At 38.3% G+C, this 8,070-nt stretch overlaps 1 long non-coding RNA gene across 1 annotated transcript; it reads right to left on the reverse strand.

Annotated features, from left to right (window-relative positions):
* Window positions 1–931: 931 nt before the first annotated feature.
* LOC148400512 (uncharacterized) lies at window positions 932–7,779 on the reverse strand. Its single transcript, XR_015857402.1, has 4 exons — window positions 7,592–7,779; window positions 4,387–4,454; window positions 1,773–1,876; window positions 932–1,041 (listed from the first exon to the last, which is right to left on the reverse strand). It is a non-coding gene; the product is annotated as an uncharacterized LOC148400512 (long non-coding RNA).
* Between the last annotated feature and the right edge of the window lie 291 nt (window positions 7,780–8,070).

Raw genomic sequence — 8,070 nt, forward strand, 5'->3', positions numbered from 1 at the left:
TACAATTTGTGTTTGAAAGTTTCTTGTTTAGTTAGTAGTTTGTGTAACGTTAAGGCAAATTAGTGTCTTAGTGTTACGTTTGACATTAAATCATCAAAGCAAACCAATATTAAGGAATCAATGTGGACAGCTTTCGTATGTAAAAGTGTTTCTGGCATTTCTGAAATGTTTACACAAGCAGGAAAGTTCTTCCCACAGCCTCTCATTTTGCCTGCGCTAAGCTGGCATCACTTTGCGTGGTGATTTACATTTGCTTTTCGGACGTGCCATTCAAAAACGCAAAATCAGTCACCGAGATTCATTTCAGATTTGATAAATAACATTGGCTGTGATAATTAATTTGCACATATTTGCTCCTTGCAGAACGCACAAAATTAAATGTGCAGCAATTTAGTGTGTTTGCCCGACAAATCTCTGGTTATGCCCTATTAGTAAACCAGCTCCCACATCTGGTTCTCTGCACAATCAGGTTTTCTTGCAATGAAAACCTTTCATAAATCTGGTTCCAAGTGAAATGTGATTTCAGGAGCAGTTGGAATGTAATTTAAGATTAATTCAAACTTAAAATTGTACGACCTGAGGGCTGTTCAACTTCAGCATTTTCCCTGGATAGCAGAGGTTTAGTTTGACTGTGGTACAATTTGGCATTTGTGCCTGTAGATTATATCCCACGCACTCACAAACAAATACAATGATGGCCACAACATTGCTGCTCTACTTTCCTCTATGAGTACTTTTTAAATTTGCCCTCTTCTTAAATCCTAACCATGTTCTGGAGAGTTTCACAACCACAAAGGGTGGGCACAAATAGTGGACATAAAAAAATAAAATGAAATCAAAGTGCATTGGGCAGCACACATTGTTGGATGCAAAAGGAAATATATTTTTCTTTGAGGAATGCAGTCAATTACCTTAAGGAAGCAGCCACTTTGTCTCCACGTGCTCTTGATGCATATGTATGTAAATGAGAAAGGGGGCCCTCACTCTAAGAGGGTGTCAGGGGACATCCAAGTAGTAAATACATGGTGGTATACGGAAGGTCTTGAGGAGAAAAAAAAAAAGATTAGTATGGTAATCACTAAACCATATGCAATCATATAGATAATAATGGTCATGTGTATGATGAGACAACCCAATCTGTCATTAAGTTCAAATCTTGGATCTTCGCCGCGAGTTCGATCATTCCAAAGGTAAATAAAACCAATGAGGAAAATGTTTTTGTTGTGAACCTTGAGTAATTCCAATATAAACCTGTTAAGGACATTCATACAATATGCAATATTCTGGTAGAAGAAGGAAAGTGTTGACTTCACTTGGAATTCTTCAGATTTGGGCGCTCAGTCGGGATGTCTGTTGACTCGCTGACACGGTAATGGTAATGAAAAACCAACACAAGATTAAAACACGGTTTCCAAGGGGCTCCACATTGTCTGCTGCCCACACTTTGCATATTACAACTCATATTACATCAAGCCTGTGATGGCCCGTATTAATCACTACACAAATATATAGATGTACTGTATGGATTATTAAATATTCATCTTCAAAATCCTCGAGGAATTATGGGGAAATCATGTTTTGTGATTATTCTTTTAGCAAAACTAAAAGAAATAAAGCTCAAACGAGGGTCATATTTTGGCCATGACGAAATATGCTTGGTTTAAATGATATAAGTTGAAAAATTTGCTATTTTTCTAAACCACTGCTTATTCATGCAATCACACAAAAAAAAAAGATTGACACAGTGATGAAGTGATGTTAATTGGACATACTTTGAAATTCCCCATTTTGCTCCTCTTCTTGCCCTATTTGAGCTGGTGGCTTATTAAATCATTTGCTGCTCTTGGGTGATCTTCTTTTGAATCTTGCCTTGACCCTGCGGGCACAATTTATTTTTATTTAAAAAGATATATTCCCAGCAAATCTTACATTAGTTCAAGAGAATTAGGCTTCATTATACACGCAGACACTTCAAACATTTTGTAAGAGTTTTCTGTATGATGAGGAATCAAAGGAGATGTTCATACTGATGACTGCAGCGCTGGCACATGTCCACACAGCACATTCAAGTTGGCGTGATCAATATATATATATATACTGCATATATATATATATATATATATATATATATATATATATATATATATATATATATATACATATATATATATATATATATATATATATGGTATATATATATATATATATATATACACACACACATATGTATATGTTTGCAGTTGTTCTCAGAGTGCTCTATAAATACAATTGAATTTAAGAATTGTGTACAACAGCCCGGGGATCTTGCGGACACGATGTGTCACCCTTCTGCATTTAGTAATTGGATTAGTCAATTAGAGCCAGAAAAAGAGAGTGAGAACATAATTACTGCACAATAAAGTCAACTGAGAACAGCTACTGGCTCTCCAAACAGATGATTACAATTTGAAGTCTCATACTTTCAGACTCATGATCTTTATAATTCTCATTTAATTAGTTGGCATATCCAAGCGTGCTTTGAACCAGTGTAATTGTAGAACTCATGAGAGCTAGGGAGGAATACTATTATTCGCTTTTCACCAATGCCTATGGCATGGCCACTGAAATAAGAATTCATTGCAGCATCAATTATTACAGCAATGTGATTAGTGTGGCTTTGTCTGCCATTCCCACAGAGCCAGAACACAAGCAGCTCAATTATCCTTCAGCCAGAGGTGGCCAAAGCCTTTTGATTTGCCCTCCTTTATAAATATCTACAGCAATTCTGACAGATCTCATTAAAGTACCACTGCCTACAAACGTACTGGCCTCAAATCTTGAGCACTGGAAGGGATCACAAGAATGTCCAAAACAGTCAGCCCCTGCATCGCATTTCAAACCAATCTGCACAGAAACAGGATTATTATCTACTTCATTTGCTCAATACTTTCTCAACACACCTCATTGTATGTTTGCGCCAGTTGCTTGTTTTGTTTTTTGTCAGATGTGAAACATGCCAAAGAGAAACATTTTAAAAATTGCAATACCTGCTAAATAATTTGTGTAAAGCTTTAAGTTTAAATTAATATGCACCACAGAGCTCTCAGCTATTTTAGGAAACCCATTTTCCGTGACATTGTAAGTGTATTTTGATTATTCTTGAAAAGTGCTTAAATTGTATATTCACCAAGACTAGCAAATTTTACAAATATTAGCTCAGTATGAATACGTTGAATAAACGTTTGTATCGAAAATTTAGCAGACAATCAATGTGTGTCGTTTTGGAAAATACAGCTGCAACTGTTAGAACCCCAAGACCCCTTTGCGTTTTATAATTGAAATTGTACAATCTTGCAAAATACCCCACATTGTGTAGAAGAAATTAAGCATGACTTTTCTAACTAATTTGGATGTATCCACTTATGACTGTCTTAAAATGATTGATTGTAGTCCAGTAGTTATTTTATCATTTTTTTCATTCTCATTCTCAATTAATAATTAAGCAAAATGAACAAAGATCATCTAATGAGGGATTGGATAGTCAGCCTGCTGTTTTACCTTCAGTTGGGAATGTTTACAGCAGTTGAAAATATCACACAGTCAGAGCCGATAAATAAATAAATAAATAAATAATTCGGGAGGACGATCAGAGGGAACTTGCCTTATCTCAGCCAACTTCTTTTATGATTGATGCCAATTCGGGTTGAACCAACATTCACAAAAAGAACAAATGCATGCAGGTACAGCACTCCCAAAATAAAACCTATGGAACCTATGAAAATCAATAAATACAAATCAAAACTATATCTGGTTGGAAGCCGATGTTTAATTGGACCTTACTTCTTGCACGTTCAGGAGCCGGTACCAAGGACTAGCGCCTCTTGAAGGTGAAAGATCTTATTGCATGGTTTTTATTCAATTAACTGCTTCTATATTTGCTGGTGACTGCCGTGTAACCAAGCACCTTTTCGGAGTGACCGGTTGCGCATGTGGGTGTGTCCGAAGCCTAGATGAGAGAATCACACTGCCTTAAAAGTGCACAGAAGGAAGTGACTCAAGCGAGAGCTTATCAGTTCAGTTACTTTATTTGCACGCTTTCAGTCTCAAGTCAAATGTCTGTTTTCATTTCTGTGATCAAATTGACATCAATTGTTACATTTCCTTGGAAGTACTGTAGTCCCACAACGGGAACTCGGACCTCAAAAAGAAGAGGGACGATCATAGATGGGTTGTGTATGTATGTGGGTTAGGAGGCGTGGGGGGGGCACCGTGAGCACAGAGTGACAAGCTATTTAGGTGTTTTCCTTCACTTTGCATTAGAGTGCGCAATTTCTGTCGGGGTGAGCCAACATCGTGAGTCTCGATTTCAGGCAATGCTGGCTGAGACCCGAATGACGGATCACTTACCTTAAGAAATGAAAGTGGGTGGCAAAAAGATGGGATGCAGAGCGGGCCCCAGCAGTACCGGACAAAACCTGGAGAAAGAGAAACAGTCATTGAGGGAATCCATTACCAGTAGGTGAGCCAACAAGCATGAAAGGAGCTGTCTTGTTACATTGGCTGCTTGATAAAGCAGGTCTTTGGCTGGAGAGCCACTCTGAGTCTCTACTAGTGAGAGCAGACAGGGTAAAGAAAAAGGCCTTTTATTGATGACACAAAATGTTGAGTCACTTAAGTCCACCTTCAGCCCACACTCACTGCACGGAGAAGTCACAAAAATAACCACATGATGCATAATCGTTAGTCCAGCAAATATATTCCACATCAAAGTATTTGTTTAATGGATAAAAAGGACAAATGACAACAGAGAATTAACTACTGTTTTTTCATATAAAAAATGTGTCTAAGATAATTAATCATACCTCAGTTATACTGCATTTCATTACATTGGTCCCTTGAAAACCATCTTTCTCTATTGAAATGAATGGGAATGCCATTAATCTATTCCAGCCTAAAAAAAACAACAAAGAATTGTAACGAGTATACAGTTGTTGAAGGTGAAATATTAATCTTGCCCACAACCCTCATGACCATAAAGTGATCCGAAGTTTTTCATGCAACCAGCAAACCACATGACAAAAGGAAAATGAGTGAATGTTTAGTGAGCTGTTTCAGATGAACTTAAAAATTTAAGAGCTGTATTTAAAATCTGATCAGAATTTTCATTAGAAAATATATCTAAAATGGATGTATGTAATTGTGGCAATGAACTTTGAGCATGAAACAGACCTGTGACCAAGTGGTATGTCATTATCCTTTCTGTAACCTTGGGTTTATGTCTCTGGTGTATTGTTGATTTTGCAAGATTGTTGGCAACATCTCTCATGGGCCAAGGTGAGTATCATTACATCCATTCAACCTGCACACTCTGACCACTGACCCTTTAATCATCTTGGATCTCTTAAGCCGCTGGTGGATCCCACCCAGTAGATTTGCTTTTTAATGCGCTGTGATTTCCCCCCCACCCCCTTGCTCCAAAGCCTCCCTTTTTATCTTCTTCCCGCTGTGTAGTTGAAACCCCAATGAAGCCATGACAAGTCTCAAATCCCTAATATCAGGACCACAAGCAAAACAGCTCTACTAAAGCTACCGTGGACTTGATTTATACAAGGAACTACTTATAATATGAGGTAAACAAGTCAAACAATAACTCAACTAAAATTAAGGACCTCGTTCCATCTCAACTATTGTCTGTGCTAGAAGAAAAAAAACCTTGGGAAATTAGAAGAAATAAAAGATTGACAGTGCTCCGGTTTGGCTCCAACCTTGGAGGTACCATGAAAAAAAAAAAAAAGTACACTCCAATGTTGATGGCCCAATAAGGAGTTGGGATAACATTAGGACAGGTATCATCGGTCACAGACATTTCGAGTAAGAAGAGAATTTATCAGATAAGATTAGGACAGGTATCATTGGTAACATTTAGAGTGAGGATAGAATTGATTCAATACTCTAGACGAAAAAATGACCAACATGAGAAAACTCATGTATCTGCCCAAGTCCAAATGTTAGCCAAAAGCCTCCTGGCACATGTGAGGATTCAGCTGATCCTGTTTGTCTACACCGATTCCAAATGATAAAACAGCACACGTATCCCAGCAGAGCTTGATTAGTTACAAATCAAAACATTGTCCCCAAGCACGCCACGCTTCAATTAGAGAAGCGACAAGCAACATTTATTTTCTTGCGTGTCTGCTTCAGAATTTAATTAGCTGGCTTTTTTTCTAACCTGTGAACCCAAAGCCTCACCCCTGCTGTAAGACACAGAATTCATTAAGCCCTTCGGTGCCCTAAGATTTTCACACTCCGGCTTTGAACATCTGCACCCTGTCATGTATCATCCCATTCATTTCTACTTAATTTGATCCTAATAAGTGCCTACACGAGGAGCCAGATGTTTCCGTTTCGACTGTGACTCAGAAAGTTTTGTTTCAGGCGAGTTGTGCTCCAAGCCTGGTGGGCAGGGAGCTGCATCCAACACGAGCAGACTGCTTGCATTCATCCATTAATATGTAGAATAGTTTTGTGATTTCTTATTTTTCAACATATTAGGTTTTACTTGTCAGTGCACACAGAAATCCATCAACTTTTGACAACACCCCGAGGGGAAATGCCAGAGAACTTGCTTTCCATTTTCATTAATTCCAAAAGACCTGTTTACAAGAATATGATCAAAACATATTTGGATCAGATAAACCAAGAAAGAAAAGAAAAAAAGTTTACAATTTCAAACACATTACAGTTTAAAATAACAAAAAGGCCAGACTTTCTGAAATCGGCACCTAAAATGAATGAGATGACAATCGCATGGCAGGATTTGTGGTCTAATTATGTTGTGGCTGGAGACCCCCTTGTAAAACGTGACTACTAATCAGCAACATATGTCAGCCCCTGGCCCTTATTCTCATGTTGTCATGTTCAAGTGGCTCCAGGACATGGCTTCTGACATGCTGGGGATCATGCCACAGCAACAAGCAGCCTGCCATGTGCTGATGAAAGAGGTGCTGGAAGTGTGGAAGGGTCCCCACGAGCTATACCACCCCTTGGAGTGGGCCACTTTAGTACACAGGAAGCACACCAATCACACTATGTGGCAGTTGTGCCCTAAACTATTGTTCTTGCACATCTGTCAGATTTACAGCTTCCTCATTTTCTCTCTAACTTCTCTCTGCAAAGGTACGTATGTGTATACGTACATATATACGTGTATATCTATATATCTGTATATCTTTATCTCTATATCTACATATGTTTATCTCTCTATACTGTTTCATTATTAGTAGGACAGATATGAGGCTATTATTTGGCAGTGTACTCTTTTTGTAAGCATATCTTTCCCAGAGCTCACTAACTGACATTGGAGCAGTGTTGCAAAATTACCAACTGGAATGATGTTTTTCTGTTCCAGATTGCAGTTCAGTGCCAGTTTGAGAAGGCATAGAGTCATCACAATGTTCCAACACAATCACGTTGTTGAAGATGATAATATTCTGCTTGTAGCCCTTGAACAATCTGAGGTTGGTACAGATTAAGATTTTTTTAATGTCTAATCTGAGTTTTGTTGATGTTGACATACAGTGTAGACCTCAAAATAGATATTCCCAGGCTTTACCTGCTCTAGAAGCTCAGCGTCTTCATCAGTTGTCGTAGTGGCAGGCTAGCAGCTAGTACGAAGTTTGTCGACAAATGACCCTGTTTCAAGAAATGGTCTTAAATAGCATCAATTGTACTATGCTTTGGAGTAAGAATGTAGCAAAACTGCCAAGCCTCAGCTGTCCAATGACGATTTGTCTCACGTCGGTCTGAACGATACCTGGAACAAAATAGAAAGAAGGTTATGTATTGTGACTTTGGAGAAACCTTGTACATAATGAGGAGTTTGGTTGTTGATATGACCAGTGTTTAAAGTGCCTTGAGAAAATATATGTTGTGAATGGGCACGAACAAAATCAAATTGACATGACTAACAAAGTTTTTAAAAACGCATCATTCACATTGCTCAGTGCTGAATGTCAGCTTCTACTTCGACAGTAATGTGATTCTGGGGCTATAGGTAAACAGGAAAGAGCCAGGAAGCTGAGTGCCAAATCA

The sequence above is a fragment of the Syngnathus floridae genome, chromosome 3 (genome assembly GCF_059516105.1).
Source record: "Syngnathus floridae isolate MCC-2025c chromosome 3, RoL_Sflo_1.0, whole genome shotgun sequence".
NCBI lineage: Eukaryota > Metazoa > Chordata > Actinopteri > Syngnathiformes > Syngnathidae > Syngnathus > Syngnathus floridae.